The sequence below is a fragment of the Colobus angolensis genome, unplaced genomic scaffold (genome assembly GCF_000951035.1).
Source record: "Colobus angolensis palliatus isolate OR3802 unplaced genomic scaffold, Cang.pa_1.0 Scaffold48, whole genome shotgun sequence".
Taxonomy (NCBI): Eukaryota; Metazoa; Chordata; class Mammalia; order Primates; family Cercopithecidae; genus Colobus; species Colobus angolensis.
The window spans coordinates 9,674,859-9,687,120 of record NW_012118265.1 but is presented as its reverse complement, the minus strand read 5'-3'; the positions used below and the strand labels follow the sequence as shown (position 1 = coordinate 9,687,120).

At 39.9% G+C, this 12,262-nt stretch overlaps 1 pseudogene; it reads right to left on the bottom strand.

Moving 5' to 3' along the window:
- The window catches only part of LOC105524007, a 19,972-nt pseudogene extending 8,659 nt beyond the window's left edge, over positions 1–11,313 (bottom strand).
- Between the last annotated feature and the right edge of the window lie 949 nt (positions 11,314–12,262).

Sequence of the window (12,262 nt, the reverse complement as noted above, 5' to 3'; positions counted from 1 at the left end):
CTGAGAATACTATGAACTCCAAAGTACTTGTAAGTAAAGAAATAACCAGCTGGGCACAGTGGCTCATGCCCGTAATCCCAGCACTTTGGGAGGCCAAGGTGGTTGGATCATGAGGTCAGAAGTTCGAGACCAGCCTGGCCAAGATGGTGAAACCCCATCTCTACTAAAAATGCAAATGGTCACGTTAACCCTCTCCACTGTGAGGACTTGCTTTTCATGGTTTTGACTTACTGACATCATATGGAGACTGTATCAAACAGAATGCACCTGTTACAGACTAATCTACCAACACTAACCTAGACACTATGTAGTTTCTTGGCCCTCCCTAAACACTCTTTTTCCCTGCAATCCTAACACATGATCGTTGCTTTTTGAGCAAATTGAAATTATAATATTGAAATGTTTAAATAATAAATTAGAGGGTAGTTCCTTATCATAGAAACATTCTTCTTTATTGCAAAGAAAGAACCTGGAGAATTTCTTTCAAAATCAAGGAACTCTTCCATGCATTTAAAATATAACTTAATTTCTCATTTTGTATTTATTGCAACCTCCTCAGTACCAATGAATTCACCTCCCACCCAGATCTTGTTTCTAAATTCCATTCTTCAGTAAATGCAAAGTCCCAGTACTCTTTGGAGAAATGGTTGACAACAGTGCTGGAACCAAGAAAGTACAAGATGAGCTTGGAACATCTTGGGGTTCCAGAAAGTAAGAAAGTGCTCAGAAATTACAAGAGTGTGTCAAGAGGAGACAGGAACCAACTCAAAGGGCTCCCAATGGTCAAACCTGGGCAGTTTTGAGCAGCAAAGTATATAATGATAGTTATAAATTAGAATTACTTGTAGAATAGAAATAAATATTCATGAGTCCATATTGATATAAATAAGTGGAGGAGGAGTAGAATTCCAGCTAATAAATGTGGAAAGAATAAGGGAAATAGAAAGCCATTAGTTTTCAAACAACACAATAATCATCTCAAGCAGGAAGAACCATCAATGACTGTGAAAATTTGTGGTCAAAAGTTATGAGAAACAGAACATCTTCAGAGCCTCAAAATATCACTTCACAAGATAATTATTCATTACAAAGGAAAACACAATAACTTCATGGCAAGAAAGCATGATGACATCACTGTAATTAAGTGACCAAAGTTAATATCACCAGTAATTAGACATAATTACATCATGCACCTCCTGATATAAGGCATAGAAAATGATACAACATCACTTCTATGGAATTCTTGCCAAAAATTCATAATCTCACTCTAGTCATAAGAAAAATAAATTAGATAAACTCAAGTTCAGAAACATTTTAAAACTGGCTGACCAGTACTTATCAAAAGTATCAAGGTCATGGAAAACAAGGAAAGAAAGAAAAGTTTTCGCAGGAAACTAAGGTGACATAAAACTGTGCAATTAATTTGAAAATAAAAGTAAAAATGAAGATACAATGGTTCCAGCCACTGTGGACTCTGTTGAGCATGACAAGCAATTCAGTGTTGCAGGAGAGTAAAGTGGTAATGGAAGGAGTGATAGAATCAGAGATACTGACAGAGCATAGATCACAAAGGGCTGAAAGTGCCAGACCAGGGATGCTCATCCTTCAGAGGAGAGGTACTAAAGGATATAAGCAGAGGAGTATTCTGATTAGGTGGGCAACCTGGGAATACCACTCAGGCTACCATGTCCCAACATGAGTTTCTGGGATCACACCAGAGACAGATGTGGGAATCAGTCTCCAAGATGGCCCCCAATAATCTTTATCTCCTGGCATTCATGCCCTTGTGTGGCCCCTCCTATACTTCATGAGTACTACATCTTCCAGTTTCCTTTGCAGTTAGATATGACCATAACAAAATTCTGGCTAATGGGATATAAGGAGAATTATATGTAATTTCTAGAAATTATCCTTAAGTGGAGGGGTGCACACATATTTGCCCTTTTTCCTTCCTGCTGATTAGAATATGGACATGAGGTTTGAAGCTTATGTGGTCATCTTAGATTATGAGGTGAACCCTCATATTGTGGATGGTGAAATAGCACCATAGGGAGTGGGTCCCTAAGCCATTCTTTCAGTCCTATAATGCCTATCTCTGAACTTTATTTATGTGAAGGAAAAAAACTATCATGTCTAAGGCACTATTTTGGGGGGTTTTCTATCATTCACAACAAATTTAATAATAACTGTTAAAAAATGGATACTTTAAAATGCCCACTTAGGCCACATAAACAAGTCATTATTTTATGTGACCATGTAATAAGATTATGTCTACTAAGCACAAAGGCAAATCAATAGTTTTAATGACATGAATTCTTATAATTGTCAAGCTGTGTCATGACATACACCAAACAACGACTTACCTGCCAAGGCTCGAAGTCAAGTATATATGCACAGATGTTTCCTGGAGTATATGGCCCATGACCTTCTTCACATCTACTTAAATGGTCCAGAGCATAAGCCATAGAATACACAGCTTGTTTGACATTGTTCGTAATTCTTAGCTGAGCCACATCCAGATAGGTATTTTTAAGATCCTCCAACTTCTCCTCTCCAGTAAAGAATGTATCAGACATGGCATGTAATCTGTCTTCTTTACCAACCATATTCACTCTGTGGTCAATATTGTATGGAACACTACCATTTGGCCAAGTACAGTTAAAGGCCATTTGCCAGAATTCAATGGTCAGGACATCAGGTGGATCCTTGCTAGGATGCACATCATAAAGAAATTCCCTTAATCCTGGTATATCAGCTCTTAGTATTGCAAATCCATACTTCCACCAAAATACGGAAAATATTCAGGCTTTGCAGTGAGGGCTGAGGTAATCCACGCTTCACTCGCTATCCATGTTCTGTCAGTTATGTTATGGTAAACCATTTCCAGCAAAAAAAGGACTGAGGTCAATATCAGATGCATAAAGCACAATGAATGATCTTGGCAGTGGAGGTCTTTACAGCATCAACAGCTTTTTACATTTTCTCATTGGAATAGACTTTGGGAATGATTTCAGACAATGCAATACAGAGGATGGCATTCTCCATATTTTCCTTAAAAGTTTTTACTCCGTATTTTCCATAATCATCATCAGCTGCTATAGCGCCTACCCAGACCCAGTGAAAGTGTTGGATAAGTTTTGCCATGACCTTCGACTGGATCTTATCACTGGCTATTACACGAAGATAAGATGGAAACTGGTATTTGTCACTAAGAATCACGCAGTAGTAGAGGCATAGCCCACCTACAATTGAAAATATTCATGCAGTTATTAGAAAGCAATAGCCAAATATCAAATTACACATTTTCACAAAATTTTTATTGGGGAGGGAGGGAACTTAACAGTTCTTCTCCCTTTATTTTCACATCTTTCTTTAGACAAAAGGATTTCTGTTCCTTTCCTTGCTCAGTGGATGGGAGTGTGGAGTGTTGGAGGGAACACTTTGGGCCTCCCTATGGACTCTTTCAAATCCACTTCCCCATGCCCCAAGGGAATCAGAGGAGCTGATGATTAATACAACATTCAATGCACTACTTTTCACAAGTGGGATCACAGCAGGGAAAAGGAGGCCATTTGCTTTTTCCTCTACGCACCCCACAGACGATGGGAGTGAATCAAGCCATCCAGGCTCTTCCTCAGATTTTACTTCTCATCCACATGAATGATGGAGTGAGTTGACCCACAATCCATTTGGCAAGCCCAATTCTTCTCTCTCTCTCTCCCCTACCGCTTCCACCTCCCTTCCCTCCTTCCTATCACTTTTGTTTCCTTGTTTTTCTCTGCCAGGACTTATGAGTATGTCGATCCCAAGACTTAACTTGAGAAAGGTGGTAGAAAGCACCACTTCAGCCTCACATGTAAGACCTGTCATCCAACAGAGATAGAAGCCCTAATTTTACAGTCACTTGTCTAGATAAATGAAGAGGCACTTAGTTTCTCATTTTGCCAGTGATCTCTGTATGTATTTTCCAACAGTGGGAACTTAAGAGTAGAGGTCAAGTGATCATGAATTCCTCACCATTTTATATACATTCCACAATGTATATACATATACATTGAGCTTACCCTCAACCTCACTGACCCTACAGTTAAGAACATATTGAGAGGTGACAACATGCTAGCAGCCCTCACTCTCATCGCCTTCTCGCCTCTCCGTCTACACTGGTGGCACTTGAGGAGCCCTTCAGCCCGCCACTGCACTGTGGGAGCCCCTCTCTGGGCTGACCGAGGCCGGAGGGAGCCGGCTCCCTCTGCTTGTAGGAACGTGTGGAGGGAGAAGCGCGGGTGGGAACCCGGGCTGCCGGGGGTGCTCACGGGCTCTGCGAGTTCCGGCTGGTGGGGACTCAGCGGGCCTTGCACTTGGAGTGGCCGGCCGGCACTGCCGGTCCAGAGCAGTGAGGGGCTTAGTACCCGGTCCAGCAGCTGCAGAGGGTGTGCCAGCTTCCCCCAGCACTGCCGGCCTGCCCATGCCAGACTCAAATTCTCGTCAGGCCTCAGCCACCTCCCCAAGGGGCAGGGCTCGGGACCTGCAGCCCTCCATGCCTGAGCCCCCCCCCCACAGTGGGCTCCCACACGGCCGGAGCTTCCCCAATGGGCACCATCCCCTGCTCCGCAGTGCCTAGTCCCATTAACCGCCCAGGAGTGCAGGCGCGCTGGATTGGACTGGTGGGCAGTCCAACCATAGCCCTAGTATGGGATCCACTAGGCAAAGCCAGCTGGACTCCTGAGTCCGGTGGGGACTTGGAGAACTTTTATGTCTAGCCAGAGGATTATATATGCACCAATCAGCACTCTGTGTCTAGCTCAGGGTTCATGGATGCACCAATCAGCACTCTGTATCTAGCTAATCTGGTGGGGACTTGGAGAACCTTTACGTCTAGCTAAAGAATTGTAAATACACCAAGCAGCAGTCTGTGTCTAGCTCAAGGTTTGTAAATGCACCGATCAGTGCTCTGTGTCTAGTTTATCTGGTAAGGACTTGGAGAACTTTTATGTCTATCTAGAGGATTGTAAATGCACCAATCAGCATCCTGTCAAAACGGACCAATCAGCTCTCTGTAAAATGGACCAATCAGCAGGATGTGGGTAGGGCCAGATAAGGGAATAAAAGCAGGCTGCCCTAACTAGCAGTGACAACCTGCTGGAGTCCCTTTCCACACTGTGGAAGGTTTGTTTTTTTTTGCTTTTTATGATAAATCTTGCTGCTGCTGGCTCTTTGGGTTCACGCCACCTTTATGAGCTGTAATACCACGAAGGTCTGCAGCTTCGTTTCTGAAGCCAGCGAGACCAGAAACACACTGGGAAGAACAAACAACTACAGATGCGCAGCCTTTAAGAGCTGTAACACTTACCGCGAAGGTCTGCCGCTTCACTCCTTAAGTCAGCGAGACCAGGAACCCACCAGAAGAAAGAAACTGCAGATACATCTGAACATCTGAAGGAACAGACTCCGGACACACCATCTTTAAGAACTGTAACACTCACCATGAGGGTCCGAGGCTTCATTCTTGAAGTCAGCGAGACCAAGAACCCACCAATTCCGGATACAATGCGACACGTTTTTCCCTGTCCCATAGCATTCTCATCTGATGTGATAATACTAACACACCACCTTCAGTAGGATTGCCCATATTGTAACTCCATCGCTCAAGATTGTCAATTTCTTCATGAGTGCTAGAATATTCTTATTTCCTGTTTCCTCTACCCCATGTCCTATTTTCACTCTATTGACTAAAGTTTACATTCTTCTTTGGAACCATGCAAACAGCAACATTGGAAGCCCTATGTAGGAAATAATCTTATTTAAGAAGCAGAGACACCTGATATCTAATTCTGGATACGTATTTTATCACTGTAAAATCTTAGAGAAGTTACTTAAACCTTCTGAACCTCAGTTTCCCTATAAGTGAAATCAGGGTAATGATATCTACATTTTAAGATTGCTCAATATATTCAATGAGATAACAAATGTGAAAATGTCCGTCACATAGATTTCTTTTACCTTCGTTGGATATTTACTACAAGCATTTAATGAGAAAATCTATCTAGAGGTTTCCAGCTAGTGCCTGGGAAGACAGAGCTCACAGCAGCAGCAGTTTGAGCTGCACGAAGCCCACATCTAAGGTGTCAGTTGTGTCACCCAACCTCTCTCCTTGGTTCTATTTCTCAGTATTTTCCTGTTCCCTCTACATTTGTATTTGAAGCTTTATAAGAAATAATCTGGTAATGCTACTATTTACAGTTATTTCAAATTCTCTCATTACTTCAGCAACACAAATAAGCTTATTCACATTAATAAGTCATGACAACTGATACTTTAGAAATAATGATAGAGCTGTATTCATATTTCCTTAATAATCATTTTTTCCTAGAATAATCTCTTCTTATGTTGAAATGTGTCATTGTCTCAGAATTTAAAATAACCTGTAAAGTTAGCATCCTCTAAACTCTAGCCATCTTGCATAATTCCTAGGCCCATTTCAGTATGTTAGTGCATGAATCAAAACTGTCATGAATAATAAGCATTAATATAGGCAAGAAAAAAAGTGAGTTTCTTATACCATCCATTGACCAACCAACACATATTTATGGATGGTTTCTTATACCATCCACTGACCAACCAACACAGTCCTATAGAGTATTATGCCTAGTGAGTTGTCAATATACAAATCACTGAGTCACAATCTAGAGCCAAAAATTAAAGCAGCATGCCAAGGGATGTAGAAAAATTTTAAATTGCCTCTAAGTAGACATCAATTCACACTTGCTAAGGCCTGACTGAACATAATAATTTGTCTCTGCAACTTAACTCAGCCTCACCTGAGCACCTTGCTATCTGCTGCAATTTCCACAAGTATGGTTTGTGTTGTTTTTTTTTAAGTTAGTACCAGCACAATAATCAGAGATGCCTGAGGCAAATAATATAACCCTAGAATTCTTGAAGCAGCAACTGATAAGGATGATCCACCTGCTCCAACAATTCCTCCCAAAAATGCTCCAGTGCTGTTCCTAAAATTGGGCCTGCTTTCTTCCTGCCCTGTAAGAAATAGCAAAGCTGCCTCCAGTGATTTGGAGATGGTAAAACAGGTATGAAAGATCTGATAGCCCAAAGTGATGTTGGGCAAAATGTCCTTCCTCTTATTAATCTCCTTGTTCATGTGGATCATGGCTTTCATTCAGCAGAATCCCTGAAAGTTAAACCTGAAAAAGAAATAGACTTTGTAGGTTATTAGGTGGGTCTTTGAGGAGAAAAGCAGCTTTTAGAGCATTTTGCCAGAGCATCAGCAGGCACCTCACTTTCTTGAGCATGTTAGTTTTTCTTAAAAGATACTACAAACTTGAAAGATTCAAGTATGAATCATATTCATCATTGATTGATTTGGATTGAAAAGTACCATTTTGGATGTCTTCTTGCTCTGTGTATCTTTCATATGCTATAATTTCTTTAAACTGCTATCTCTTTTCACAAAAATATTCTTATATTCATAATTATAACCACCTAACAGGGCCTCCAATAATTTCTCAATACATTTTTCCCCATTAATTGGAAGTCCCGGGTGCCATATGAGTCTCCTTTTTCTCCTACTTGCCTTCTTTAGCTCTTTTTCTGGATTAATTATAAAAATTATGTAACTACAAGGAAATACTTATGCTAGGAGTACCTAAAAGCAGTACATAAAATTTGTATATACTATGACTCCAATTACAATAATTTTTCTATCCATAATTTCATTGTTAACGTTAAGAGGTTTTTAATTGAAAATGTCTTTTTCCTACTACTCCTAGATACAACCATAAATAAAATACCTCCTCCTTTCTGTTTCCTAGCCACTAAAAGGGGAATATATTTCTCTTGCAGTCCATCACATTTGCTTTTAAATTCCTTCTCCATTAAAAAAAAAAAAAAACTTAACGTTTAATTGCAAACTCTTTCTTCCCAGTCTTAACCAAATCTTAAGTTATTTGAGAGCAATTTCCCCAAGACCACCTTTCCTTAATATCTTCTGTGGCTATAGTATCTAACTCTATGTCTTTTATTCAATAAGTATGTTTTAATTTAATATGTGATAGCAAAAAGCCTTGTTGGCGGGGTGGAATTTTTCTCCATATTTCTTTATTTGGGTTTTTAGTTTGTTTTGTTTTTCATTTAATATGTAGTTATTGAGTTCCTCTGATGCTAAACACTGTAAATACAGTCAGGAACAAGATAAACACAGCACTGTCTAAGCAAAGAAATAGAAAAGTAGTCAAGCAATTTCAGCACAAAATGATAAAAACAGTGATGGGTTAAACCTGGGAGCTATGAAATACAAAGAAGGGGCACCCAGTTCTAGAGGAATTAACAGCCAAGCTGAGGCTTAAAGGATGACTGAAGAACAGGGGAAGAGTGTTGCAAACAGCATGCCTGAAGGCGTTACAACAAGAGAGCATGTCACATTCAAGGAATACAAAGACCAGTATGTTTGAAAGAGACAGGGTGGGAGTGGGTGTAGACAACGAAAGCGGAAACTGGAAAACCAGAAGGTGCCAGAACACAAAGGTCTTTATCATCCTAAGATACGTGGTTTCCAAATTTACACTAATGGTAATATACATTTTTGAAATAAATATAGCAATATCTTTTTTAAAATAGAATAGCAACACATTTCAAGAACTAGAAAAATATACACTGGCTGTAATTCCTCCATCCGTGAAAATTTATTTGAACAAACTGTTTTTCCCAAAGGAAAAAGTAATATGCCCCAACTGTTCATTACAGAATTATTTATAATATTGAAAAACTGGAAAGAATTTACATGATGGAAACATTTTTCATTATTTTAAAACTATTAGAGAAATTACACAGCAGTATATGTATAATATTGTGAAAGGTGCAGTATGCAAAGTTGTTTCCATACTATAATTAAAACTACATGTATAAGGTATACTAATATTTGGATAAGGATTAACAAGGAAACTTTTTTAATGCGCACAAAATAATTACTGGAAAGGTGGAATTTGGGATGATTTTTCTTTGATTCATTGATTTCCATTATGATATTCACAGTATTATTATACAATGCATACATTTTTTCCTTAGGAAATTTCTCTATGTCCTACGTTTGCTTAGATTAATGGAAACAAAATTAAAATACTCCCTTCATCCTTCCATTTTACTATCTTTCTCTTTTCTGAGCAACATTTTCAAAATAATAGCAAGTCTTCCTCTCTGGCCATATTTAAGATCAGTTAAAGTTATAGTTAAAGTCTGGTCATACTTAAATGATGGCCGGTCAAAATTAGCATATTGTTAAAATTGTGGGTTTCAGAATGAAATTTCTCTAAACTCCAACCTGAATTTCTAGTTCAGTTATAGGTGAAGGTTAACAATGCCAAAGTGAAATTATCAGCTTAGGCCCAGCCTGGTTTCTAAGCACCTCGTAGGCCAGACCTCCCGTGAGAACTCTCCCACTGGAGAATTTGCATCACGTGGAGGAGCGGAGAGGCTCGGAAAACACTGGGGTACAGATGAGAGGAAACTGTTGACTCCTGTATGTGAAAGTGAATTATATAGGCTCTAATTTTGAAGAACTATATCAAAAATTTTAAGACATGAAATGTTTTTGATATTCATAACACATATTTAGAATGGGTTGATTAAAATGCTGAAGAACATTTGAGTCTTATAAAGATGAGCAATTTGAGTTTCAGACAAATCAAGCTGGGAGACAAGCAGAATACACACAATGCCTTGCATAACAGATCCACATTGAGGACCAGAAACTGGCTTTTTCGATTGCCTGGACCACATTCAACCACTCTTAAGAGAAGAGGCAATCAGTGGACACCAACCCTGAGATGACTGGGCTGCCAAATGATCAGCCACAGACTTTGAAGCAGCTATTACAACACTGTTCCATAAGGTGAGGGAAAACCCTCTTAAAGCAAATGTAAAAATACAAGTCTCAACAAAGAAATAGAAACTATTTCTTAATAGAAATTTTAGAAATGGAAGACCCCTCAGATTAGTTCATCTTTTTGTGAAATCTGCACTGCAGAGCTTCAAGCCCAGCCCAAGCACCACTTCATCTTCCACTCCTTCTCTTCTGTTGTGATGGAATCCTGATGGCAGGTGCTCTTTGTATCCCAGAGAGCTCTGATATACCCCAGAACTCCTGTCTGTTGTAAAGACAAACTCGCTTTACTGCTTCTACTACCTACCTCCCTCCTCTGTACAGCTCACTGCACTTGCACATGCAATAAACCAACTTTCTATATGTAAGGCAATGTAGGGCAGTGCAGAGTTCCCCAAATGAAGAGTTCTGATATCAAATAAATTTGGGACGTGCTGCATGCTTAGCCCTTTCTTAGACATTCACAATGCTTGTCGTATACTAAATGTTTTGTGATGTCTTGCTAGTTAGCCAATTTTATCCAAACCCAGAATCCTTTTTTCAAGGAGCATTTATCTGTTTGGAAAATATTCTTAAGGTGGACATGCAAAACACTTGGCTGATTCTGAGAGCCTGAAATAAAACCACAACTCTGCCTTATGCTTTCCATGTGACCTTGTGTAAGCCATTTAACTTTTTTGAGCCTTAGTTTCCTCATCTGAAATGTGGACATAACATCTTCAACCAGCTGTTCTTAAGATTAAATGGGGCCGGGCGCGGTGGCTCAAGCCTGTAATCCCAGCACTTTGGGAGGCCGAGACGGGCGGATCACGAGGTCAGGAGATTGAGACCATCCTGGCTAACATGGTGAAACCCCGTCTCTACTAAAAAATACAAAAAACTAGCCGGGCGATTTGGCGGGCGCCTGTAGTCCCAGCTACTTGGGAGGCTGAGGCAGGAGAATGGCGTGAACCCGGGAGGCGGAGCTTGCAGTGTGAGCTGAGATCTGGCCACTGCACTCCAGCCTGGGCGGCAGAGCGAGACTCCGCCTCGAGAAAAAAAAAAAAAAAAAAAGATTAAATGGGATGTCTTCTGTACCTAAGAATGAGTTAGTACTGAAGAAACATTCTCTTCCCAAGAGCTTCATCCCAGAAAAACAGGCCCAGATCCAAATTGTTTTTTATTTTCTTATCATCCAGAGTGTCAAGAAAACCAAATACAAATACATGAAGTAAATAAATGCTACTGCTTATTTTCTCACAGTTTTATGAAGAGGTTGAAATCAGCTTACTGATACCTCTCTGAGGCAGGTTCTGAGCTCAGGCCCTCATCTCCACAGGCCCTGCTGACTCCCTGGCCTCACTGTCAACCATTTCTGGTTCCTGCTCCCAGATATCCCCTTCTGGGTGAATATCGAAGCTGTACCCATCCCTGGCCTCCATCCTATGGGACAAACTTGCTTTCTTCCATTTCCTTTCTTGTTATATTTTTAAGAGAAAAACTTTATATGTGATCTCTCAAAATATGAGAGAAAACAGAACCAACTCCTTACAACTTTCTGAAGGTAAATCTTCTCATTGTTTCCATACAATGCCTTTTTATCTGCCTCTCTCTCAAATCTGAGCACTTACCACTTTCTTGTTTGTCATTCCAAATGCCTCTGCCTCTTGTACTATTACCTGACTCTTCTGATCTTCCACTACGGTAGTTCATCAGGCAAGTTCTCTCCCTAAATTCTCTTCAGAAATGCCCTGTCCTCCTGTCCTGCTCTCACTGTCCACCTTCCCCACGTTTCTATTCCCTTATAGCAAGAAGGATCAACTGAAAAATAACTAGAACTCATCCTTTTGGGTGAATAACTAGTAGTCACTGTCTGCCCCTGTCACTTGCCAATAAACAGTAGAATTTTTAGGACGAAAAGCCAACTTAAAGGCTGTAGTGCTGACTGTTAGTGCTCTCCTGTATCTTACTCTCCACTTCTTCCCGACAATAAACAAGAAGTCACAGCTTAGAAATTTGGTACTTTGCCTGTTTTCACAGTTTCTAACTCCTGCAACTATTATTTATTTTACATACCTATATTGGGTAAGTTTGTCTTATATCATTTATTAGCTTTTTAAAAGCACGTTATATTTTCTTTCATGTACACATATATCAAATGCATAATATAAAGCCAAGCAGTAGCCACTCAAATCATGATGGCATTGATTATGCAAATCCCAAAATGTTCCTGATAAGTGAATTATTTTCAGAAAGGGATGTAGTTACTTCTCATCACTATTGCAACCACAAGGTATATGTCAAATTATTTTTACCGAGGAGGAGGGGAGTTTTATTTTAAAACATGTATATTGGCTTTTCCATTTAACCTTCTAGGAAAATAACCTTCAG